We start from the raw sequence: 27831 nt of genomic DNA, 5'->3' as shown, positions 1-27831 counted from the left end.
TTTTATCAGTTCTTTCTTCCCTTTTCTTTCCCTTCCCCTCCTCCCACTACCCCACAGTAAGATATGTATGTGTGTGTGTATATATATATATATATATATATATATATATATATATATATATATATATTTAAGGCAATGGGGTTAAGTCACACACAGCTAGGCAATTATTAAGTGTCTGAGGCTGAATTTGAACTCAGGTCCTTCTGACTCCAGGCTCTATCCACTGTACCAGCTAGCTGCCCTTATGATAGATTTTTAAACCAGAGTGGGAATGTATCTTATTCTCTGGATCAACTCTATGGAATAGAATTTACTCCATGTACACATCCACCCTTCTTTCCCTCTACTATAATAGATTTTTGTTGCTCTTTATTGGTGTTATTGATCATAGAAGAACTATCAATCAAGTACCATCAACCAAAATCAAAGGTTGATTAATTGATTGCTTGATTAGCTCAAAGTGCTATCAATCAAAGTGCAATAATAGGTTGATTGATTGACTGATAAGCTGCACTGCCTCATGGCCACTAAGTACCCTTCTCTCTTCTGTTTCATTAGAAATATACTTCTCAGGAGTGGCTAGGTGGCATAGTGGATAAAGCACTGGCCCTGGAGTCAGGAGAACCTGGGTTCAAACCTGGTCTCAGACACTTAACAATTACCTAGCTGTGTGGCCTTGGGCAAACCACTTAACCCTGTTTGCCTTGCAAAAACATTAAAAAAAAAGAAATACACTTCTCAAGAGTCATGAATCACATCAAATTTTAATCATTTTATTCATTATCCCCTTTTCAAATACCCTCCAAGGACACAGAATCCTCATGAGCCAAAGTATCATGTAAATCAAAATCACTCCATGAATCATTTGTATTCCCCACCCCAAGCTTACTCTCATCAAAAATCACCCTCCCCCTTTAGCTCCCCAACCATGGTACTTAAACCCCTGTTAACTGAAGTATGGATGAAGTTCAACCCTTCTAAAGGATGAAGTTCAACCCTTCTAAATAGATTCCCACCCTCTGCTCCTACAGTCACTTCTGATTTAATTAATTATAGTCTCTAAGTGCTCTATGTAGTGGGACATACTGAAGGTCTCTCTTAAGAACTTTACAATTGATGGTAAAGTATGGAAACCACTGACTGCAGACCAGATTGAATTTTCTGTTCAGTTCTGTTTTTTTATCAGGAAATTTTGGAAATCCTCTATTTCATTGAACATCCATCTTTTCCCCGACAAAATATGATGAATTTTAGAGGGTAGTAAATCTTGATTGTAATTCAAGGTCCTTCGCCATCTTACATATAGTATTCGTGGTTCTCCAATCTTTCAGTGTTAAGCTGCTAAGTCTTATATAAGTCTCAATGTGTTTCCCAAAGGTTTGTTCCTTTAAATTACTTCTGTTTTCTATTTGTCATATTTTCTCTTTTATTTGAGAATTCTAGAATTTGGCTATAATAGTCCTTGGAGTTTTTATCCTGGGGTCTCTTTCTGGAGGAGTTCTATGTATTCGTTCAATGGCTATTTTGACATCTTGCTCTAGAAGATTTGGACAGTTTTCCCTGATAATTTTCTGTAAGATGTTTTCCAGGTTCTTTTTTGAGTGAAGATTTCTAGTAGTTCAATAATTCATAAATTATCTCTCTTGCATCTATTTTCCAGGTCATTTGTTTTTCCTAAAAGATACTTTACATTTTCTTCAATTTTTTTCAGTCTTTTTACTTTGTTTGAAAGAAGCTTGTAGTCTAAGATTTGTTGATTTCTATTTCTCCAATTCTAATTTTTAAGGTTTTATTTTCTTTGGTTAGCTTTTGTGTTTCCTTTTCCATTTGGTTAATTTTACTCTTTATTGAGTTGCAATGCTTTTCCAGTTTTATTTCATTTTTTGAAGAGTTGCATTCTTTCTCCATTTGGTTATTTTTACTTTTATAGGAGTTGATTTCTTTGGTCAAGTTTTCATAATTTTCCTGCATGACTCTCAATTCTTTTTTTTCCATTTTTCTTCTTCTTCTCTTCTTTGGTTTTTGATTTGAGTCCAATTTATAGACTTTTTTGAGACTTCCCTTGTAGATAATTTTTCACTGCTTTCTTCTTCTGAAGTGGCATTGTTGTCATCTTTATTTGCATGGTAGCTTTCTATATTGAGTGTTCTTTGAACTTCTTTGCTTATATTGATTGTTTGAGTTCTAATCCTGGAGTATAGGGAGTATAGATCCAAACATTTTATGCTGGGGCTGGGGTCTGAGCCTTTGTTTGTCATTGGCCAAGATGTAGTTTATGCAGTCCAGCCATTGCCTTTGCAGAGGTTTATTTCCTCCTTTGTGTTCAGGTTCTGCCTATGCAGTGGTTTGTTCCCAACCTGTTGAGTCCCTTTCCAGACTCCCTTAACCTTCTCCAGGCAAGCATTGTGGGAGACAAGAGAGACAAGTTCTCCCTTTCTACATCAAGGTCCCTGTTTATTCACCAGAAAAACAAGTGCTTAAATATCCTTCCACTCCTGTGGCACTTACTAAAACAAATCTCTGGGGCTCAAGGACACCAAGTGATGGAAGTTCACAGCACTCCCACCACACACAACAGTCCCTAACACCAACCCAGTCCTGTCTTTTGCTCCAGTGTTCCCAACATTCAGACTGTTTGGAGTTATGACCCTCCCTGCTGGCTCACTATATAGTTGCCAGGACCTCTGTTGTTGTCAGGCTGCTAGGACTTGTGCTGCACCAAAGCTAAAAGCTTCCTGGTGAATTTTCTGATCTTCTACCTACCTGGGCTTTACTTTCACTACAAAAGAAAACATTGATCAAAAGATCCTGGCTGAGAGTTTCTACTAGCTCTTCCTAATTATGTCCTTCATAATTCTCCATACTTGATGATGAGACAGGCAAGCCAGCCAGACTTGAGGCAGTAAAGCATCCTGAGGGACAGATGGCAGATAGTATTTGCCAAGCAAGTACCCCCACTGTCTCAATCATCACCTAGCTTCAGAGAGATTCAAGCTAGGACCCCAAATTCAAGAGCATTTGTAAAAGCCCTATCCCAAAGATCACTGGCACCTGCTTTGCCAACTGTGCTATAAGACCTTTCCATCTGATTTGCAGCTAAAACTGTTATGTATTATATTTGCCCATTAGAATGTGAGGTCCTTCAGAGCAGGGACTGTCTTACTTTTTTGTTTGTATCTCCAGCACTTAGTGCTGTGCTTTGTTTATATTAAATGTTTAATAACTGAATCTGGCTGACTAGGCTTAAACAAAGTTTTGAGAATCTTCAAGCATTTTCCTGTTTGCCTCATGTTTCCTTTCCTCTGCTTCACTCTACTCACAGAACCCAGTTCTTCAACCCTTCTTCAAAGGTGAGGTTCTTAGCATTACCATTTATTGTTACCAATTCCATTTAGGAAAATGAATTTGAGTAGACAGGTTCTTGAAGGTTCAAAATGGGAGAGACCCTATGGGAAACAGAAACACAAGTTATGCCTTGGAATAGAAACAAATGAATGTATGTAAACCATGGGCAGAGTCCTGGAAACTAAATGAATGGAGATGGTATTGAATTTTAGGGAAATCAGAAGCCAAAAGGTCACCGAGAGTTCTAGGTATTCTATGAAGTGACATTTATTCCTGGAGCATAGACTTCAACTATGAAGGTAATTTATGTGGATTCTTTTAAGAGATTATCAATGTGATGGGACAGTCTAAGATGGGATGATTTAGGAACAAGGTTAGTCCATGAATAAGAATGTCTCACTGATGGAGTGTTCACTTTGAATGGTTATAATATCTTTTTCATTATCATAAAAATTCACAAAAGAAATTAATTTGACATCTTTATCTTTATATGGATTAGAATATCTATCCATATCTATGTATAAAATCAGTAAGAAATCACAGCCCATGGGATATCATAATCTCAGAGTGAAGCCTTGACAAAGAAAGGGTTAGCAAAATATTGGGAGAAGAAAAGCAATGGTCAAACCCATGAGTCATGTAAACATATTAATATAAGGTATAAGAAAATCTGCAACTGGATAGTATAGGGGATGCTTTGGGAATATGGATGAAGGACACTGTCCTGTGAAATTTTCTACACATTCCAAAAAATCTGTAACAGATCCATTCCCAAGGACAAAAAGCAGTAACTGGTTCACTTTTGAGTTTCCATATGGGTGGTATTGGGAGGAGAGGGCAGAAAACATGAAGAGAGTAGAAGAAGCAGGGGCCTCACCCATGTGGGCTGGGGTCCAAGCTTCTGTCTACAAAACACAAGAACAATGGATCAGCAGTAGTCCTTCTCTTCCCTCCTGCCCTCCATTTTTTTTCCTCTCTCCCTCTCTGTGTTCCTTCCACCCTCCTTCTTACCCTCCTTCCCTCTATATTTCCCTACCTCCTTTCTTCCATACTCCCTCCCTCCCTCCCTCCCTCTGTTCCTTCCTTCTTTCCACTTTCCAATTTCTTTTTATGTATTGTCTTTCCCCATAACACCATGAATTTCCTTTGGGGAAAGACTGTCTTTTGTCTCTCTTTGGGTCCATAGCAATCAGCACAGGGCTAGGCCCAGAGTGATACTTAACCAAACTTAATGGCAATGATTTCTCAAGGGCAGAAATCACTTGTCATATAGGATAAAATCTGACATTTATGTTTTACTTCAAAGTTTACAAATTTGTTTACATCTGATTTCTACTTCCCAACAGTACTAAGACTTATTGGAATATAGGTTGGACTATATGGTATCTAAAATCTCTCCCAACTTCTCTGCATTTCTGTGATTCTATGTTATTAGCTATCTGTCACCTTACCTAGAACACTGTTTAGAGATAAGAAAAGAACATATTTCCTGGAGAATAGATTCTTTGGGGGCAGAGATAGCTAGAAGGGACCTTGGAGAGATTGTTGGACTTGGAGTCTAAAGAACCAGAGAAACATTCACTAGCTGTATGGCTCTGGACAAATGACTTAACTACTCTCTTCATCATCATCAACAGTTTATTTATCTGCAAATGGGACTGATGTTGATGGATAATAATAGCAATTACTTCGTAAGACTAATGTGAAGACTAAATAAGATAATATTTGTAAAGGATTTTGCAGACATTAAAGCTATCAGGGGAACTGCATAGCTAGTAATCTAATTCAACTGAATTAAATTAAGAAAGTGACAAGTGGAAATTTTAAATAAGAGACCTGGAATAGGTTTTGTTTTTCCTCATCAAAAAGCAATTGAAGATAAAGTTTTAAAAAGTAGTTATCTAACATGAATGAATTATGGAATTATTTGTGAATACACTAATTTCACATAGATTTATCAAAATCTACTCAAACCCTCCATATCAAATTGACACCCATTTTAGGAAGTGAATAGGGAAGGAAGGGAAAGAGGGAAAAATATCTGCAAGTCAAAAACTGGCAAAAATGAATGGTAAGGGGTGGGGCGGAGCCAAGATGGTGGCATGAAGCCAGCTTTTCCTGGGAACTCCTTCCCAAAAAAATTCCAAAAGCCATCAAATTATGACTCTAGCCAAAATTTAGAGGGGTGGAACCCACAGAAAGACTGAGTGATACATTTTCCCAGTCCAAGATACCTTGGAAATTCCACAGGAAAGGTATGTTTCACTAGAACCCAGAGTTGGAAAAAACCCTGGTCACAGGGCAGCCTGGGAACATTTTGAAGGGGCAGTGAGAGAACTCTGCTACACCAGAATGGGTGTGGAGTGAGGAGCACCGGCCACAGAATCTGCAGCGAGAATTGGGAGAAAGCCTGCAAATCCAGAGCACAGCCCACAGATGGTAAGGGGGTCAGGGGAGACTGCAGAAATCTCTCTGCTCTCCCTGGGAGCAGGACTCTGCTGTTTGCCCACACTCAGATCAGGTTGCAGTTTGGGCTTCCATACTAAGGTAGCCATGCTATTTTACAACTCCAGGGCAGAGGAAAGTACTGGAAGGAAGGAAAAGGAGATGAAGAAGCTAAGAAATTTCACATAAGAGTCAAGAAAAAAGCTTTTTCAATGGAGTGGAACAGGGGAAGACAAGGAGGAATGAATGAGCCTTCATTCTCAGCAGAAATGGCTCAAAGAGGAAATAATATACACACTTAAGAGGGTATAGAAATCTATCTGCCCCTAGAGAAAAATGAGAAGAAAGGGATGGGATAAGGGGGAATGGGCAGAGGGAAGATCAAGGGAGAGGGTACTCAGATACAACACGCTTTTGTACAGGGACAGGATGAAAGGAGAGAGAGAATAGAATAAATGAGAGTGGGGAGGAATAGAGTGGAGGGAAATATAGCTAGTAATAGCACTGTGGGAAAATATTGGAGCAATTTCTCTGGTGAACTTATGATAAAGAAAGCAACTCACCCCAGAGACAGAGCCATTGGAATCTGAACAAAGACTGAAGTACATTTTTTTCTCTCATTATTCTTATGGTTTCTCATTTTCTTGGTGGGGGGGGGGATTTATGTTTACTCTTATAAAAAATTATTTTAATAATATAAAATAAGTCTAGATCCTTCAAAAGATGAATAATAAAAATTGTATTGATCTATAATTGGGAAAAATACTATTTAACAAAATTCATACCCCCACCTCCATTTGGCCTCCACTTATCCATGTTTCACTGAACTGAGAACACCAACACAAGGCATAGACCACCAAATATGCCTTCCTTGCATAGATCAAAGGCAAATTTATTTAGAATTCAAATTTGAATTCAGCCCTTTTACCACCACAGTCATGCTTTAATCCTCAGTCAGGAATGGTCTTTGAAAGGCAACACAGTACAGTGGAAGAATCACAGGATATAATAAACTTCTGTTCAAGTCCTTCCTCTCTGGGTAAAATGCTGAGTTAGGAGGCAAAGCAAGTGAAGTGGGTTTGCCAAGCAATTGTCCTAAATATAATCTTGTTTTAGAAATGAAGATTTTTGTTCTGCCATTGCTGCAGTTTCTTTAAGGAAGCATGAGTCTTTCTTGCCAAGTTGAAGAGGACAGTATCTAGGGTTCCTTGAATGAGCTGACTAGTTATACATGATGCAGAGAACCATGGGCAAGGGAAATTTTGAAACCAATTGGAAACAAATATTGTAACTCTTTTGTTTTCATTGTAAAAAAAGTTTTCTTTCTTCCTTTATCCCTCTGTTAAAATACTCCATCTTGACTTTCAGTCTAACTTTGGCCATGTTCTCTTTTGGTAAGGGGCAGCTAGGTTGTTCAGGCACTGAAAACATCATCTGAGACCACCCATACTGGAACCCAAGACCTTTCAGCCCCTCCCCAAAAAGACAAATTCTCCAATGAGGGACTTGGGCAACTCCCAAGTCATCACCTCCTCCCATGGAACCTGAGGGGGAAATTTAAAGAGATTTTGGGAGGGGCTCAGTCTCTCTTTATTTCCAGAATTCTGCTGAGTCTGGCAGTTGGCCTGCCAAGATTAATTAGCAATCTACATGTCTTTTTCTTTAATCTCTTAACTTTTCTATTACTTTCTTTTAATAAGTATTTTCTTTTATACCTGCATTCCTGGTCAAAGAGCAATTCATTATAGGTGGATAATTGAGCTTTTGGCAACATACAGGTTCTCACTTCCACCCAATAAATGAGACATTGTGCATGCCTACTGAGTTTTTCTATCTATTGGAAACCCCAAATTTCCTTTCCTTCTTTCTTCAGATTTCTAGTCCAGGTAGGGACTAGATGAGGTTTCTGAACTGGTTGTGAGTCCCTTGGATCAATTATAAGGTGATTGGGGACACTAAGGCAAGGAATTCACATCTTATCAAGGAGTTGCCTGTTTTAGGGATTTTATGCGCATTGTGAAGGAGACATTGTCAAGCCAGAACTTGTATTCATCTGTTGAAGACAATGAGGACTTGATCAGTGTCAGTCAATTAGTCAATCAACAAGCAATTCTTTAACACTTACTATGAGCCAGGCACCATCCTAAGTACTGAAGATTCAGGCAAAGATTTGAAAACCATCCTTGTTCCCAAGAAGTTCCCATTCTAATTAGGGAGATCCCAGGCAAATAATTAGGCCTGTTTAAAATCTACACAGACCAAATGGAAGGAGATCTCGAGGGAAAGTAACTCAAGGCACTTGGCAAGGTTTCTTACACAAGAGAGCATTGGAGTGGAGATTTGAAAGGAAGCCAGGGAAACTACTAAGTACAGAGCTCTGATTAGGACAGCCAGCACTAATGTATAGAGATGGCAGATGGAAAGTTTGTGCAAGTAAAAGGATTTTTATGTATGATACAGTATTCAATTAGAACATAAATACCATATAGAACTCACGTGATGGCTTGGTGTGAAAAGCACAGGATTGAAAGTCAAGAGGTTGGGACTGTAGTCTTGATTTTACCAGTGACAAGCATTATAATCAGGGTTGCTTCAATATTTGGGAGTCTCTCTTTCCTCTTCTGTAAAATGAGGAACTGTATCAGATAAGGTCTCTGACAAGTGAAATATTTTATGACTACTGAGGTCTAAACAGGCATTTAAGACTCAATTTATATGAGTTTAAATTTTGTCAAGTTATACAAATTTTGTAAATATTAAAAAAAGGAAATTAATCTAATATAGTAAATCAAAGAATGTTTAGAAGGCAGAAAGGTATTATAAAATTGAGAAGGTAATGATAGGTCCAATTTGCAAAGAACTCTAAATGCCAAATCTAGGATTTGCATTTCATTATGGAAGTAATAGAGAGCCACTAGTGTTTGTTGAATAAAGATGTAACTTGTGTAAATTCATGCTTTTACGAAGATCCTGTTGGCATCTGGGTGAAGAGAGACTTTAAGCAAAAAAATCAATGAGAAGACTGCAGCAGTAATCCAGCTAGAGATGATGATGTTGATAATAGCTTTAATTGAGTAGTGAGTTTATGAATGAGAAGAAAGAGGTATATATGGGGGATGCTGGAACAGATTGTTGTATTAGGGTCATGAATAGGTTGAATTTGATATGAGCCTTAGATGTTTACTAGTTATTGGATACTGGGCATGTCTCTTTTGTCATATTTAATTTAAAATAGCTATGGGGCATTCAGTTCTAAATGCCTAATAAGCAGTTGAAGATGTGAGATTGGAGCTCTGAAAAGAGATCAAGAGCTGTATACACAGGGGACCTCACAAATTTTAGGTCACACCATCTCCAATAGTTCTACTAAAAATCAGGCCATGGGATGAAATGATTCTGGTCAGGACAGGTGATAAGGATGCCTTACACAGCAAACCCTGCACTATAATATACACAATTGTGCAATTCACTCCTCTAATCATCTGGTTGGTCATCTTTGAATGAAGGACTAGTAGTAGTATAGTAAAGCTTAAAATTACAACAAATGGGATATTTTAAATGATTCTGGGAATCATTGGCATGAAATGATAATTGAACCTTTTATAACTTAAGATCTTAAGATGTGAATCCAGAACAACAGCCTCCCCAGTGAAATCATTTCTACCTCTATGGATTTTAATTCTTCAATTCTGAAATGATCTCTAAGTTCCCTTCTGACTGTAAAAAATAAATACTAAATTCTGAGTACCTGTTGAATACATTAAGAAGGGACTCCACTTCTTGGCTCCAATTTAGCTTTCCCAATTTACTCCTTTTGCATACAGCATCTGGCAGTCAAAATGATCTAATCTCCATACCCAGATCTGATTTTGTCCCTTTTCGTGTCATCCTCCATATATGCAGCCCAATTACGACTTCATGCTGTCGGTCTTTCTTTGATGTCTAATGGCAATATCACTTGTTCCACAAAGTCAATCTCTGCACTTTTATAAGAAAAAATCATATATCTTTCCTCAATCTTATAATACTTGTGTGGATCACTCATTTGCACTTGTTTCACTCTTCCTTATATGATACTTGTGTGCATGGCTTTCCCATTTTTATTACAAGCTCCTTGCAGTCATGGGTTACTTTGGCTTTGTTCTTGTGTACCTCCCTACAAGTCTGGCATATAATAAGTGCTTAATGGATGTTTGTTGAATTGAGTTCAGTCAAACTTTCTGCCTGGCATCTCTTATCACAAACTATTAGAATTGTAATAGAGCCTATGTGAAAAAAATTTAAAAACAAGTCTAGTATATCAAACTGATTTCATGACTGTATCAACTTAACTGAGGCAAACTACAAACCTGACTTCCTCAGGAGTTTGAAGTAGACCACAAGAGAGACAATGGTGAGGTTTAAGATGTTGAACAGGGAAATAATATTTTCAACGATAGGCATGTTCTTCTGATTTCTTATAGGAGCTAGGAGAAACAACTATGGATTAGACCTGAAGAAGATATAACTAGGCCCCAAAGCATCTCCACATATTGGAACATGGGGAGAAAACGGAGATCTGTAGGTCTCTCTCAGGAACAGATTGTAGGGAGGGTTGGATTATCTCAGCTGTTTTTATTTGCCTAGTAACATGAATTATAGTTTACCAATTACAAATCTGTATGGATTAGAATAGAATAGAAGCATAATGAGCAGGTGTTCATCTCTGACTTTACCTTATTCCTCTCCTTCATGACTCAGGACACAGTTGGAATCTTAGGTGAACCTTTTTCAGAAAGTATTACCCTATAATCCACCATCGAAGTTTCTCTACCATTTTGGGGAAGCATAAACAATCTCAGAATACCTTACCTACCTGAGATGGAAAGAATCAGATTTTCACTGAACTAGTAAATGAAACTGTTGTTGATCTTACAGAAGTACCTCCCAGAATGCCTAGTAGTCAAAAAGAGGTTTAAGAAAGCTGCACCTCAAAGAAGTGATAATCTAGTTTTCAAGGATTACCTTCTCATGATAATGATACTCCCTTGTTATTTCTGAAACTTCCACTACTCCGTTGCAAGTTCTATTACTTCACACCTAGATTATTTCAAGTGCCTATTGGTTAGTCTCCCTGTCACATATGTCCACTCTAGGCCATCCTACAATCAGCTGTCAAAGTGATTTTCCTAAAGCTGGAGTCTAACCATGTCACCACTCCTTTCTGTCATTTATTTATCCTCTTGACTCCCATTCAACAACTATATGTATATATATACATATATATATATACATATATATATGATCACATTTAAAATCCTTTTTTTTTGCCATTCTAAACCTTTCATAGCCTAAATCTCACTGCTCCCCCCTTCCTAGTTTCCTGACTACTTTTGAATATCTTTTCTATGATTCAGTCCCCTTGTTCTTTCTCAAACAAGACACTCCATCTCCTGACTCCAGAAATTTTCACTGGCTGCCCCCACAATTAGAGTTCTATCCTTCCTCATTTGTGCCTCCTGGCTTGCCTGGTTTCTACAAAACCCTAGCTCAAATTTGATCATCTACAGAGAGTCTTCCCTGATTCCCTCCCTTATTTCTAGTTCCTTTCCTTTATCAATCATTTCCAATTTAACTTATAGATAACTTGTTTTCACATAATTGCTTACTTATTTTCTTTCCTATTAGACTGAGATCCTTGAGAACAAGAATAATCCTTTACCTTTAGCACTTAGTTCTTCCTAGCATGCAGTAGGCCCATAATAAATGTTTATTGTTTGCTTGATAAGATTCACATACTATAATTTTTTCAGCCAGTCTTCAGTAGAAAAGAAACTACTTTGTTGAAAGAAGAATTTTAAAAAAGAGAGAAGCAAGCAAACAATAAGAACATGAAAAAATGTTCACCATTTTTATATAGAAATTAAGGGGAAAAGGTATCCATCAAGGGGAATTCTAAACAAATTTTTGTATGTGAAAATAATGGCATACTATTGTTCCATAAAAGTGACAAAAGAAATGTTCTCAAAGAAATCTTGGAAGATTTGCATTAAATGATGCAAAGTGAAATGAGCAGAATCAGTAGAACAATGTATAATAATACTATAAAGAAAACAAATTTAAAAGACTTAAGATCTCTGATCAATGCAATACTCAACCTTGATTCCAGAAGAACAAGATGAAGCATGCTACCCACCTGCACTGTCAGAGCAAGGATGGATTCAAGACAAAGAATAAAACATACATTTTCAGACATCCCCAGTGGGAGAATTTCTTTTACTTGATTAAACACATTAGTTAAGAGAATTTTTATTTTTTTCTTCTCAGAGGATTAAATGCGGATGAGAAATGCCACAAACAATAAAAAGAGAAAAAAAAATAAAAGGAAAAAAGAAGGTCATTGAAGCATTTTTAATAAACATAGAAAAAAGGAGGACCAAAAAGAATCAAAGAAAATCATAACATCTTTCAAAACTCTGCTGGATTTATGTTTTTGTGTACAATACTCTTTTTTCTGTCCTGTCTCACATATAGAAATGCTCCTAAAGACAAAAAAATGGTCAATGCTTAAGAAGTGATGGTAAGACAAGTTCACTAATGCTATGTTACTGCAACTATGAATTTGTCTAACTCTTTCAAAAATAATCTGGTTATGTCAAAAAAGATCACTAAACTATTCATGCTTCTTGACTCATTACTAGATCCATACTCTAAGAAGGTCCAACATCTCACTTGTACATTAAAAATTATAGTAGCAATTCTTTTTATTTCTCCTTTATACAAAGTGGCTGTTGAATATACAATTGAATATTCAAAGGGAATTGTTGAATAACCATTCAATCCCTAAACACATATTAAATACCTATTATGTACCAGATAGCACAAACAATTAAACAGTCACTATTCACACACACACACACACACACACACACACACACACACACATACATATATGCAGAATAAATATAGAAAGACATATGAATAGAACAGAATATTTTTGGATTATAAGAAATTATAAAGATGAGAATTCAGAGAAATTTAGGAAGAAATGAGTTGATGGAGAGCAAAGCAGAGTGAAAATATACAGAATTATCACAATTGTAAAGGAGAACAATAATGAAGGATTTCAAAGCTATGATTAATGCCGTGATGAATTATGACCTCAAAGACTGATGATTATGCAAGAAGAAAGGTCAGAAACAACTGGTGTATTATTTTGCTATACTATAAGTTTTTGATATAAGGCAGAGTTCCATGATTAGGGTGTGGAGGGAATCAATGGGAAATGACAGGCATAAAAATAGCAAGAGTATCACTAAAATACTAAGAAAAAAATATCTTCTTGACTTTGGGGGCCACTCTTAGATGAACTATGGTTGATTGAGCTGAATGAGATTAGGACTCAATTTTTATGATGATATTCACTCTCAGGCTGCTGTTGGTGTTGATGCCATTTCTAGCTGTACAGTAATACTTCCCTATATAATTTTCATTTACAGATGAGAGAATGAACTTCACAACCAGGGAATGTCAAGTCTTCTCTCCTAGACTTGTAGTAATCTCCTCTCTGTGCCAAGAGAATGTTATGTTCCTTCTACCCTGAGCTACTTCTTTCCTTCTCTCTCCTCTCCCCTGGAGGGCTGGGTCTCCATGAGGATTCCAGAGATGAGAATTCCTGGGTGAAAACAAGGTGACATATGATGAGTCTCTCTGCCTTTGGAGGATATAAAAGGTGGCAGGGGTAGCTACATTCAACTTGTTCATGTCTGTTCACTGGTAACAAAGGTAAACATATAATAAAAAAGAAGATATTTGGTAACTGGCATACTAAGACCAGACAAGAGGAATAATCCTGAATGGTAGGGAAGTACGAGTCATCTTTTCCTAGTTTAATACAATGTTGATTTTTTTACTCATAAACCTCTAAACCACAACTTTGACTGTGAGTCATTCCAAGGTCATAGGACTGTTTGATGCCTCACTGGGTAGACACCTTTATCAGATTGGATAGAAAGGTTATTGAGAAGTGGTACCTCTACCCTAAAGTGGCATCATTCTAACCATTTTTGATTTCAAAGTCCAAATGAAAAGCTTCTTTTATTCCTCCAGCCCACAATTATCTCTCTTCTATCATCTCTTCTTCTAAAGTCAGTTGAGGAACACAGTTCATCATTAATCTGATCTCTGCTTTCTAGAAATGTCTTTAATCTGCTAATGCCATTGTTGCATTCAGAAGTCATGTCTGTAATTTCTTTGTAACTTATTATGCTGTCCCACTCACAAGTACTGTGAATGGTATTAGTCATGAAGCAAATAATGAAACCTTTTTGGAGGTAGTTGGATTGATATGAAAACAATGGCATAGGATTTCAAAAATATTATTAACTAATTCTGCAATTCTGGGATCCTTTGTTCATTTTAGTCTTAAAGGCCACAGCTATAATTTGCCTTGTGCCACTGAGGTTTTACTTCAGGTCACCAAAATTTAGACAGCTCAGAACAAAACAATGTTTTTCTTCAGCAGCACAGAAGTCACTGTATCAATGAATCACCTTCTCCCTCATGCTGTAATGAGTTTATATAATTTACTTTTTGCAATATTGTTGCTTTATAAATTTTAAAAATGAATTTTAGGGCAATCATGTTAAATTTATAAAAATATGAGATATTACTTAATATATAAATGATCAAAGAATTTGCATAGGCAGTTTTCAGAGGAAATAATATTTGAAAAGACTTTCAATAGTCATATAAAAATATTCTAAATCCCTAAGAATTAGAGAAATGAAAATTGAAACATTTCAGAGGTATTGCCTAACACCTATCAGATTGACCAACATGATATAAAAGAAAACAATTAAGCTAGACAGAATGTGAAAAAATAGGACCCCGAATGTATTGTTGGTGGAGTTGTCAACTGGTCTGGAGAACAATTTGGACTTCTATCTGAAAGTTACCCAACAATATGAATGCTAGGTCTGTAATTCAAAGATAAAAAAGAAAAGCGGACAGGAATATATACAAAAATACCATAACAGCTCCTTTTGTGGTAACAAATAATTGGAAATTCAGGGGATACCTGTCACTTGGGGAATGGTAAAAAAGTCATGGCTTTGATAGAATACCAAGAAGGATGAGTTCAGAAAATATGGAAAGGCATATGAATGATACAAATGGCAGCCAGCACAAAACAAAACAAAACAGGAAAACAATGTATAAAGTACAGGAATAGTGTGAAAATGGTTACTTGTGAAAGACAATGATGAATAGATCCTCCCAGTTGCAAAGAACATATGATTAAAAAAGCTATTCACCTCCAAAGAGAGAACTGATGAACTCTGAGTGAAGATTGAAGGATATTTTTTTCCACTCTTAATTTTCTTTCTAGTAATTTTCTGGAAGCATGGCCCATATGGAAATATGTGTTTCATAGTTTCAATTTATAAATAATATAATATTTTCTGACATTTTAATGGGTGGGAAAGGGACTGGAAGGAGGGAAAGAATTTATAACTCAAAATTTTAAGATTGATTTGAGGGTGCTTGCTCAGAATGGAATTCACCCCACATGCTTAGAGCAAATTTCTATTGCTTGCCCCAACAAGTTGTTTAACTTATAACTCTATTGATGTCCAAATGAAAGAGAAGATGCAGAAGAAAGTTAGTTGACTTTTTCCAGAAGAACAGGGAAAAGCACATTAGAAAGTATTCCAAGGTCTAAACTGCTGCAAGGGTCCTTTCCTTTTACCCCTCAATCCCAGTCTGTCACAGACCTTACTTTTCATAATGATCTTCATGTGGTTGCTCTCTCTGAATATTCTGAATCACTACTTTTGTCTCACACCAGCATACCCCTGAGTCTTCTCTACAGAAGACTGGGGTCTTGGGGGGCAGCTAGGTGACTCAGTGGATAGAATACTGGCCCTGGAGTCAAGAGGACCTGGATTCAAATCCAGATTCAGACACTTAATAATGACCTCTGTGGAGAGAGCTGGGTCACATATCTCAGGGTCACTGGGGTCCCTCCATGGGTTCTGAGATTGTGGTTTTTCAACTCATGGGATGAAAACAGTCCTAGAGAGAGAAGGCAAACACAGTACCAAGGACAGTGAGAGCTCCAGTTTGGAATTATCTCATGTTCTCAGCTAAGCAGATGCAGGGACACACAATTGATTCCAGATCATTCCCCTTCTATCTCAAGTAATAACCTATTCCTATAGTTATATCCTTACCCAGTCCTCCACCATCAACCTAGCCCTGACCAACCTTTCCCCTTCCTCCCTCTCTACCTCCCGACAAGACTGAAGTTCTTACCTTGGATTTGGAGTCCTACTTTTTTTGAAATTTCTCCCTCAAATGATATTTTATATTTAATGTTTCCTATGCAATGATATTTGCCACTGTAGACAGAGTCAACTGGTGGGATGGAGATGGAAAGATCATTTTCTAAGGAAAATTGGCAATTTACTTTCATCTTTATAATATGTCAAATTTTTGATTATCCCATTTTCATCATATCCTCAGCATTTCAGGACCAATGTGTCTCCCTCAAACACAGAATGGGGAGCTGCAGGATCAGTGGATCTGTAAAAGAGGTCAGGAAACATTGGAGACTTAAATCCTGTCTTTCTACCCCATCATCCTTCCAATTGACTCTAAAGGAACATATATTAACTTGAAGATTAGTTACTGTATGGTGAGGTATCTAGGTTCCCCTTATACTTCCCACTGGACCCAGATGTCTCACCTGCTTCCTCTCCCTGAAATAAGAATCTTTCCTAGATGATGTCCTTGCAAGCAAAACCCAGCAAATCTATTTTTGGGAAGGGAGTTTCATCCTTTACTTCACTATTCTCAGTGGTCAGGATTAGGCCCTAGCTGCCCATGGATCTCAGGGCATTCAAGAGATTTCTGAATGACTAAAGGAGATTAGTGAAAGGTGGCACCCCAAGTTCTGTTGCTGCCTTAGTGATATCATGTAGCATTCCAGAGCCACAATGTCTCTCCTCTTGTCTCTCCCTCAGAGGCATAGCTATTCAGGGCTAGATCTATGTGGAAGACTACTAGAAACTATGTCTTGAGGCTTGGTGAGACTCTTTGTCCTCACAACAAAACCCCATCAGCTTCACAGGATCACTGAGGTCTGAGTCCTTAGGCTGGCATCTAAACTCTCAAGTCTGATTAGTCTCAATGCTTTTTATAAACCAAATTTCTTGGAATTGTTTACATTCAAACAACCATAGTATCCATGGATTAGAGGAGTTGAACCCATGGCAAGTAGGAATCACATTCTCCCCATTGAAGATAGTGTTCCATGGAGGGCTGAGGTGCACCATGGCTTTCTTTGTAATAGCTGGGTGTGAGAAAGAAAAATAACATAAGACAAAGTTGCTTATATACAATTCATGGAGTTTAAGAGAGGTAGGAGAAGAAGGAAGTGCTGGTTCCATAGTACCCTGGGATGGAACACTGGACCTTGGAATTCTAGGTTAAGGTTCCCTATCCTGGTCTCCTAAATGGACATATACAGTTCACTTACCAACTAGAAATTTGATAAAAACCAGAGAGTAGCAACCTTGGGTCTCCTAAAATGCTGAGCTTCCATCTGATTCCAGTCCAAAGTGACAGGAGAAGTTAGATACTGACCGCAGACTGATTGGGGAGAGGGTTATCAAAAGTGTGAAAATGAATCCAAGAGATTAGGACTTATATTTTTTTAATGACAGGTCAGGTTCCCCAGCTAACTGGACTGGTTCTGAAGACTTCTCTGAAACTGACATCCAATCCAATTAGTGATTTAAGAAACTGTATGTTTCCCACTTGAGTGATGTATTTGTTGCTATTTGTATGTGCTATCACATTTCATCCTCACACATGTATCATTGCTATTATCATCATTTTACAAATGAGATAATTTGACTTGGTGACTTGTCAATGGTAACACTGGTAGGTAGTTTCAGGGGCTAGATATTAAGCCAAGTCTTGATTTCCAGTCTAATACTTATTCCAATATACCATTCTCAGAGAACCTAGCTCGAATTCTAGTTGGAAGCTCTGAGACCCTGGAAACATTATTTCACCTAATTGGGGGCTCAGTTCCCTTTTCTGTAAAAGGAAGACATTAAATTAGATCATCTAGATCATTTCCAGATCTAAACTATAAGAACATTGGAATGCCCTAGGGTCAGCCCCCAATCCTTAACATAAATAGATAATTATATCAGTGTTCACATCTGGTGGGCAAAAGAATCCTGAGCAAAAGCCACCAAGGGGCTCAGAGTAGCTTGACCCATGGGATGAGTCAGAGAAAAGGCTCTGCAGAACTCAGCCAAAAGGAGCAGGGAAGACAAGGCCACTTCATAGGCCTCTATGAGCATTCTATGATCTTGAAGGAGACCACATTATCCAGAGACCCCAAATAACAAAGAAAAGGGGAACTCACAAGTTTATCTGCTGATCAACCCTGAGGAAGAGATATGGAATCAAATGGCACAGAGTCATAGAAGGGCTGAGATTAAATATTTTTTCCTATATACAAGGTATAGCTGACTTAAAAGAAATGGAGTAGAGCAGAAGAAATTGTATTCTGAGAGTCAAAAGAACTGTGTTCTAGTCCTGACTTTTGCCAGTAGAGGTGACTTAGTTAAGTGACAACTTCTGTAGTCCTCAGTTTTCTTCTCTTTAAAATGTAAGATTATGTATAAGGCTTCTTATAATTTTTTCTCTCAAGAGATACTTTGTAATTCTTGTCTTGAAAGAAATCATAGAATCACAGATCATAAAATCACAATTTTGAGTTGAAAGAAAATTTGGTGACCGTCTCTAGGTAACTGCAAACTATGTGGTTCAAAGTGAAATAATTAAATTCACTGAGTTATGCAATAACCTTGATGGTATGCTAACATGTTTTTAAATTTTAGAGTGTAATGTGTTCTCTTTTTGCTAGTCGCTTGTTTTATATGATTTAGTACTGAGAAATATATATATATATATATACTTTAGTTCTTCATCATGACACTAGACTACTTTGAATTAAACAATCCTCTGATGAATAGCCCATTTCTATAAGTCTGGATTTTTAATGGGATTTAAATTGGTGAGTTCTTAGGTCTTTGGGGCATTTTGATTTCTCTTTTTTTCAGAAAAATTTCTTAATGGATATGAAGCACATTGAAGTATTACATTTCCAAGAAAAAATAGTAAATAACTATTAAAAACAGAAATATGAAATATTGCTTTTGTATATCATAATGTGATAAAATATCAATCAATACAGAAAACATAAGCAAAAGATCAGGACCTAAATGGAGACTTTTAAATAGCATTCTAAAGGTGAATCAATTAAAAGTGATTAAAGCAATAGTTCTGTAAAAGACAATAAGAATGAGGATATATATTTATACATATATATAATATTTTATACATATACATATTTATGTATAGAAAATATAAATCTTCAGAGGAAAAATTAAAATTCAAAGGATAAATATTTTATAAAAAACAGGAAAAAAGCATTAATGAATTGACTATGTAGGTCAAAAGTTAAAAATCAGCATATCAACAATCCTAAAAAAAGTTTTTACACAACTGCATCCACATAGAAATGCTTCAGTCTACATTATGAATTCATCATCTTTCTATCAATAAGTAATTATCAGAGGCAGTTAGGTGGCACAGTGGATAAAGCTTCCACCCTGGAGTCAGGAGGACCTGAGTTCAAATTGGAACTCAGACATTTCATAATTGCCTAGCTGTGTGACCTTGGGCAAGTCACCTAACCCCATTGCCTTAAATAATTTTTTTTGAAAGAAGTAATCATTATACTTTATTGTATGTTATTTGGAATTGTGGTTGGTCATTGTATTGATTAGAGTCCCTACATCTTTTGAAATTGATTACCTTTACAATGTATTTATTATATAAATTGTTCTCATGGGCCCTGCTCACTTAGCTTCACATGAGTTTGGATAAGATTCCCCCAGAAACTTCGAAACCATCTCTTCAATCAATTCTTAGTAGTATTCCTTCACATTCACATGTTATAACTTATCCTGCCATTCTCCAATTCATGGATAATTCCTTAATTTCTCTTTTTTTTACTACTACAAAAAAGGGCTCTTATAAATAATTTTGTTGATAGAATTCCTTTTTCTCTTTCTTTGATCTTTTTGGTGCATGGAGTTAGTGACAGTATTGTTGAGTCCAAAAATATGTACATTTAAAGACTTGTTAACCAGTTCACAATTCTAACTACTGTGCATTAATGCATCTATTTTTCCACAGTCCCTCCAACATTTGTAATTTCCTTTTTGGGAGGCAAACATTTCCAATCTAACAGGTGTGAGATGGTCCACATTTTTATTTTAATTTCCCTTTGTCATTTAGAGTAATTTTTCATATTTTAATAGCTTTGATTCCTTCCTCTGAAAATTGTCTATTTGTATTCTTTAACAAATTATTAACTGTAAAACAACCTTTTTAAAATAAATTTGAAGTAGTTCCCTAAATATCTTAAAAATGAGATCTTTATCAGAGACATCTGCTGCAAAGATTTTCTTCAATTTTCTTCTCTTCCAATTTTGGCAACATTATTTTACTTGTGCACTAACTTAAAAATTTATGTATTGTTTTGGCTTAGATTTACCTAGGTCTCTATTTTTTGCTTTTGTCCACTTTCCCCTGTAATTTATTTAACTTTTTCCTTAAGAACTTAGATACTATGCTATTTGATGTATGTATTGATTTTGGTATTAATACATTGTTTATGATAGTTTTTAGTAAAATTTTTGTCTCGTTTGAATTAATTCTATACTTACTGTTGTTACCTGGGATCATGTTTGCTACCCTTGTCCTTTTTACATCAGATGAAGTATAATACAATCTAGTATAATGTTTTCTTTTGACTGTACTGTGTATCTTTCTGGTTTTGTAAGGTAATGGAGTTAAGTGACTTACCCAAGATCACACAGCTGGGTAATTATTAAGTGCCTGAGATCATATTTGAACTCAGGATTTCCTGACTCCAGGGCTATTGCTCTATCTACTGCTCCACCTAGCTGCCCCATGTCTTTCTGTTTCAAGTGTATTTCTTATAAATATCATATTGTTCGATTTTTGGCTTCCAATCCATTCTACTATTCTCTTCTGCTTTATTCATTATTTCATACAATTTATATTCACAACTATGAATGTCAAAATTGTAGATTTCCCTCCATCCTATTTTCTTATACTTTTCTTTAACTTTATTTTCCCTCCATTTTTAATAGTTTGTTTTGCTTCTAATTCCTTCCTTAATTTACCCTGCCTCTTGCCTTTCCTATAACCCCTTTCCCTTCTGTTTCCCTATTGGATAAAATGTATTTCTGCATCCAACTATGCATATAGGGAAATTCTTATCTCCCTTGTCCAGAATAGATGACAGTGAAGTACAAATGTTGCCTCCCCCATCCTCCTTGTTGAATAGACTTTTACCTTCAAATTATAGTTAGTGAGATAATTTCAGCTACTTTCCTCTCCAAGGGTATTCTTTCTTCTTTTCCTTATTCTTTTGAGATCTCAAAACACAACAATATCACTTTCAGGTCCATTATCTCATTAAAAGTCTTCTGTGATTATAAGAGGATCCTAAAGGAATATATAAATCATCTTTACATATTTTACATGTAATTAGTTTATGCCTAATTCAGTCAGTCAATTAAAAAAAGGAAAAGAGTTCACAGTCTAATGGAGAAGACAACAAGCAAATAATTGCATACTGACAAGGTACAGATAAGATCTATTAGGAAACAATCATCAGAAGGAAGACATTGGAAGTAAAAAGAAATTAGGATAGGCTTCCTGTAGAAGATAGGATTTTTGGTAGCCAAATCTCCTATATCCACAAGGAAAGAAGCACAAGAGGTGAGGAGGAAGAAAATACCACACGTGGGTGGGGAGGAATACCTAGAGATGGGAAATAGAACATCTTGTCTGAGGACAAACAAGAAAGCCAAAATCACTAGAATGAAGAGCAAATGGGTTAAGGCTTGAGGTGGGAATGACACATTAAAAACTAAGAAGTCTGAATGAGTGTGTGTATGGTGTAACTTTTTTTCTGTAAAGTGTTTTCATTAACATGAATGAAAACAAATTGGAATCAGTCAAAGCATGGCACAATTTTTGCTAGTACAGAAACATTGTGAAGAAAAAACTTTGACAGACATAAGCATTCTGTTCATTGCAATGATCAACTATACCTCCAAAGAAAAAGATAATATTTGCTGCCCATCTCTTTATAGAAAGGACAGACAAAAGGTGCAGAGAGAGGAATATATTTTTGGACTTGCCCATTGTGTGAATTCATTTTGCTTGATTATAGTCATTTCTTATAGGGTTTTTCCTTTATTTATTTCATGTTTTAATTGGGGATTGATTCAGGTAGATAGGATTAAAAATAATGATGACACAAAAAAGGTCTGAAACTTTTTTAAATGCTAAAAAGAGAAAAGGAAATTCTGAAGAAAGTATAGATAAGCAAGACAGTTTTTAAAAGTAATTTATAAAATTTATTATGTGATTTTTTTAAAAAAAGGCAATCAATATTAAAAGGAGATTCATTGGCAAATATAGAATTTTTTTGTCTACTATGTGTATGGAAATGTTCTTTTTTGATGTTTTAGTTTAGAATTTTAATTTTCAAAAAATTAAGTATCTAGCAGTTGATCTGCCAATGCATACTCCAGATCTGTATTTTTATAATAACAAAATATTCTTTAAAGAAATTAGAAATAATTTGAGTTAACTGGAGGCATATTTAGTTCTCCTGGATGGGCAATGTCAATATCATAAAAATTATGATATTATCTAAATGAATATTCAAATTGATTGCTATACCTGTTAAACTACCAAGGGAATACCCAGTACACAAAATGGTAACACAGTTCGATGAACAAAGATCTACTCTATCAAGTATTATCTATTAAGTAAGCATGATTGGGGAATACTGCTACCAAAACTCAAATTATACTATAAAGGAGTAATAATCAGAACTATTTGGTAATAGTCATCTCCATAATTTACCCACTATCCCATTCACCCTGACAATTTTTGTAAACATTTTCATCTTTCCTTAAACCTCTCATAGTTACCCCTCCTCCTTCCCTCTCATATTTAAAAGTTGATCTAATTCACTGAGAATTCCCTCTTCTCTCCTGCTCATGTCAAATCACTCAGATGCCTCTGTCACATCATCATCATCATTCATCCTATCTGACATAAAGAAATGACCCTGTAGAGGCAAACCTCCTATACTCACAAGTGATTTCATTCCTTTTCACCTTCTCTAGCATATTGTCTCCTCTGTTATTCCCACTCTTACAAATCGTTGACCTCTTCCTCCCTCTTGACTGCTTCCCTACTGCTAACATACATACCCATCACTTCCCCCCAAAAAAACATCCCTTCCAACTAGATCTCCTCATATAGCTTTCCTCTTTTTCATGGCTAAACTCTTTGAGAAGGCTCTCTTCAATTGGTTCCTCCATTTCCTTTCCTCTCACTTCCTTCTCAGCTCTTTATAGGGTGACTTCAGATCTTATCTTTCAATGAAACTGCTCTCTCCAAAGTTAGTAATGATCTCTTAATTTACAAATTCTTAGTCTTCATCCTTTGTGACCTCTCTGTAGTCTTTACATTTATCCTCTTTCACTCTAATACTCTCTGCTTTCTAGGTTTTTGTGACACCACTCTCTCCTAGTTATCCATCTACTATCTATCTGATCACTTCATCTACCTATTTGACTACTCCTCAGTCTCCTTTGTTGACTCTTCATCAAGATTGTACCTTCTAAACATGGATGTACCACAGAGCTCTTTTATTGTCCTTCTCCTCTCCCTCTATATTCTTTTGCTTACTGATTTCATCACTTCATCAATTTTCATGTATTCAATTGTCTTATTTTTACAGGTGACTTTAAAATCTCATTGTCCAGCCATAAGCTCTCTCCTGACCATCCTGCTTTCATCTCCAACTGCCTATTATATATCTCCCAACTGTCCCCCAAAATTTATCAAACTCAATATGTCCAAAACAGTACTTACTATCTTTTCACCCAATCTCTTCTCTCTTCCTACCTTCATTGTAGAGGATTCCCTCTACAATTACTATTGAGGATTCCCTCCCAGTCACCTAGGGTTATAACCCAGGTGTCTTAATCAACTCCTCATTCTCTCTTTCACTGCTCATATCTAATCTGTTGCCAAAGCTAATTGGTTCTATCTTCTTAACTTCTCCCATGTGCATCCCTTTCTCTCTCCTGACATGGTCATCACCATGGTGGCACATCCTCATCACCTCATATCTGGACTATTGCAATAATCTTCTGATTGACTTCCCTGTCACAAATTTGTCACCATTCCAATCCATACTTCAACTAATTGCCAAAATGATCTTTCTAAAAATACAGATCTGTCCCTATTTGATAAACTCCTGTATCTCCCTATCACCTCCAGGATTAAAATATGAATTTTTATTCATTCAAAATCCTTCATAAATTGACCCTTAAGATTTTCATACTCCCTATCCATTACATTCTCCTCCTCCCAAACACAATCTGGGATTTTGTGTCACTGACCTTCTTACTGTGCCTTATACAAGAGCCTGCATCTTCCAACTCTGGACACTTCTACTCACTATTCTCTATGTCTTTATACCATCTCCTGGTTTTTCTCAAGTACCAACTATAATCCTTCCTTCAACAGGAAACTTGCTTTGATCCCCTTTAAAGCTAGCACTTTGCCTACCTTGCTTGTACATAGTTGTTTGCATCTTGTCTCATCTATAAGAATGTGAGTTTCTTGAAAGGAAGGCACGACCTTTGTTTCAGCTGTGCTTAACACAGTATCTAGCACATAGTAGACATTACCTGTTTATTGATTGACTGACCACCCTACTTCAGGTCCTAATTATCTCTTGCAATCATTTCCTAACTGGTTTCTCTTATTCCAATCTCTCTAACTTCCAATCCATATCTTCCATAGCACTAGGTTATTTTTCCTCAACTCAAATGAGACATCATCCTCTAAACAAAAAATTCCTATTTTCTTATTCTCTCTAGTATAAATTTTTTAAAATATATTTCTTTTGACATTTAGGTCCCTCACAAATTGACCTCCCACTTACTATTCCTGATTTTATTTCCATTTCAATCAAACTGATGTGGCAGTTTTTACCCCAGGACAGAAATGCAGATTAAAAATACACACTATTTGTTGAAAATATAAACCATTTCTATGTCTCCTGCCTCAATGCCTTGGCACAAATGGCCCTCTCCATTTATAGTAGGTCATCTCTCCTCTTGGATTCTCCAAATTCCTTTAATACAATGCAAGTGTTGTCTCCCATTTCAGGTCTTTCCTTAGTCTAGCTATCAACAGACACATCCTCCTGAAAATTCACTCTATTATGCTGAATATATTTTTAATTTAGTATACTGAGACTTGAAGATAGCCCCCACTTCATTTTTGCTTTTGCATCCCCAGCACCCTCATTCTGTCCCTTACTTTAGGAAAAAGGGGGTTTTATTTTTAATTGAATTGGTTCCTTTGCAAAGAAACTCAGATCAATCTATGAAAAAAATCTGTCTTGTCAGTTTTTTGGAGCTTGGGAAAAATTGGAAAAAATTTAATGCAATCAATTTTCTGCAATATTGAGGTTGCTCAGTTTCCTATTATTTTTCCTAGTATCCCAAATTTGCCTTCTCCTCCCTCTCTCCAGATTTAGTCTGGTCCTTTGGTCTTGACCTTAAGGAAGAAGCTGAGTTTCCCATCTCCTTGATGAGATAGTCTCTCTGTCTATTCCAGCTTCCCCAAGGCAGGGTCTTTTATTTAAGGGAAAATATGCTTTCAAAAAAACAGGATTCTATGCAGTCCCACTACAAGTGCCTATCTGAGTTGATGTACTCACCAAGGATCAACAGAAATACCCATAGCAGCATGAGGGGTTGAATCAAGATACTGGACTGGGAAATTTTCTCAAACATAAAAATCAGAGAGCTTCCAAACAGCCCGTCAAAACATCTGATCAAATAAGAAAAACAGAAGTTAAAGGAACCTCCCTCGACTGTTAACTCACATTTCCTCTCTTGTAGATACCAAGAAATCACATATTCACTTAGGCAAAATGACTCAGGCATAACTTCTTTCCTCCCCCACCCTCACTTGACCTTTGATGATTTTTCATTTCTCCATCTACTATACCCCAACAGACCAGGTTACTTTAGGTCAAACTTCTCAAGAGAAACTGCTTTAACTTCCCCTCTCTAATTTCAGAGAAAACATGAGACCTGGTCAAATCTGAAATATATTTCCCTCTACTACTTTGAGACACAGGTTTCTTTGCCTCATTTATAGCTAACCCTATGAAAATATGATCACTCAATTGAGAGTCTCATGACTTTTCTTTTTCTGATGTTTTCATTTTCACTGTTCTCTTCTTCTCCTCTTCCTCTAATAGCTCAGTTAGTCATTCTGCTTGGTGTTACCCCAGTGTGGTAGAGAATAATTTAATCAGATATAATCCATGTCCATGAGAATCTTACAGCCTAAGAAAGACACGCTAAATAAGTCCATATGTCTAAGATTAAAGGCAAAGAAAACATTGGACTAGAATATAAATAAGCAAGACAAAATATTCAAGTGACATACTTCCAAGGTAGATGTATATTAGAGGTGAGGAGAGAGCAAAAAAGACAATGGAGCTCCATGACTAGTTAAGTCAGGAGAATCTATCATGTTCTTTATAAACATTACAAAAAGATTTCTTGAAGTAATTGGAATTTCAGGAACTTTGAAAGTTAAAGAATAAATAATTTACCAAGTTAAGGAATATGCTTTTTAATGTATATAGTATAGATAGTAAGGATGTTTAGGATAGGAAAGAAAACAAGATATGAACAGGGAACCATTTTTGTCTTTCTGCATATCCCCTCAAAGGTAATAGCATGCCTATGTTGAGTTGTAATTCTTCAGATGGACTATACAATTTTACTCTTCTCTTAGGGTGTGGGACACCTATTCTTTTTCTAGACTGGCTCACTTTTTAAATTTTCCCTCACTTTTCCCGGTCTTATTTCTAGTCTTAGCAGGTATTTAATAAATGTTTACTCTCTTCCAAAGTTGACCAAAGACATTTTGAGTACTTTGTGTCAATCTTGATCTTCCTTGTCTCTTTTGATTATGATACTAGGACTACTCTCAACTTCTGGCTACGAGTGTGTTCTCCATTAAGTTGTTTGGTTTTTTTTGCATCTATCCTTTCACACCCTTCTTCCCAACTTCCTTTTATAAAGAAAAATAGACAGTCACAAAATATGCCATCTAGAAGGATTTTGAAAATGTTAGGGCCATAAGATAGTAGATTTAGATTTATATGGGAAGAACCTTAATATTTCTTGAGTCCCACATTCTCATTTTTAACAAATGAGGAAAATGAATCACAGAAGGATTAAGTATATTGTTTAAGGTCTGACAGCTAGTGTTTAAAGTGGGATTGGAACCCAAATCTTCCTGCCTCCAAGGCTAGCACTCTATTAGAAAGTAACTTACAATTAGCATGGTGTCAAAGCAAAACAAAATACCTCCCAAAAACAAAGCAAAAGGCTCCCGTGATTAAAGAAGAGTTAAATATAATGAAAAACACCATAAATATCAAAGTAAACCAAAAAGGAAATTGGAAAGAATGAGTAAATCCTTACAAGAAATCTTGAAGCAGAGATTGAATAACTACTTGTTGGAGATGTTACAGGGAATTCTCAATTACTTATGCATCAAACAAGATAATCATTGGACTCATGTGATTGTATTAGGAGAGCTGTCAATAAAATCATTGTGCTATCTGGATGCCAATGACTTTCAGTTCTCTTTGTCATACTCTAAACTATCTGTTGACTTCTATTTCTCTGACTGCCTGTTAGACACAATTGGATTTCCCATGGATCTTTCCAAAATCAAACTCATTCTTTTTCTGCCCCTGCCTCTCCTCATCCTAACTTTCTTATTAATATCAAAGACAATACCATTTTCCCA

General features: G+C 36.2%; 1 long non-coding RNA gene across 2 annotated transcripts; it reads right to left on the bottom strand.

Annotated features, from left to right (window-relative positions):
• Window positions 1–758: 758 nt before the first annotated feature.
• LOC141513398 (uncharacterized) lies at window positions 759–25859 on the bottom strand. 2 transcript variants are annotated; one of them, XR_012475785.1, is made up of 5 exons: window positions 25712–25859; window positions 21241–21393; window positions 16084–16353; window positions 8287–10256; window positions 759–3446 (listed from the first exon to the last, which is right to left on the bottom strand). It is a non-coding gene; the product is annotated as an uncharacterized LOC141513398 (long non-coding RNA). The 2 variants fall into 2 exon arrangements; XR_012475786.1 differs by having other exon boundaries at window positions 8287–8411; window positions 25712–25845.
• Window positions 25860–27831: the final 1972 nt, after the last annotated feature.

This window comes from Macrotis lagotis, chromosome 2 (assembly GCF_037893015.1).
Source record: "Macrotis lagotis isolate mMagLag1 chromosome 2, bilby.v1.9.chrom.fasta, whole genome shotgun sequence".
NCBI lineage: Eukaryota > Metazoa > Chordata > Mammalia > Peramelemorphia > Peramelidae > Macrotis > Macrotis lagotis.
This window is presented reverse-complemented; position numbering and strand designations above follow the sequence as displayed.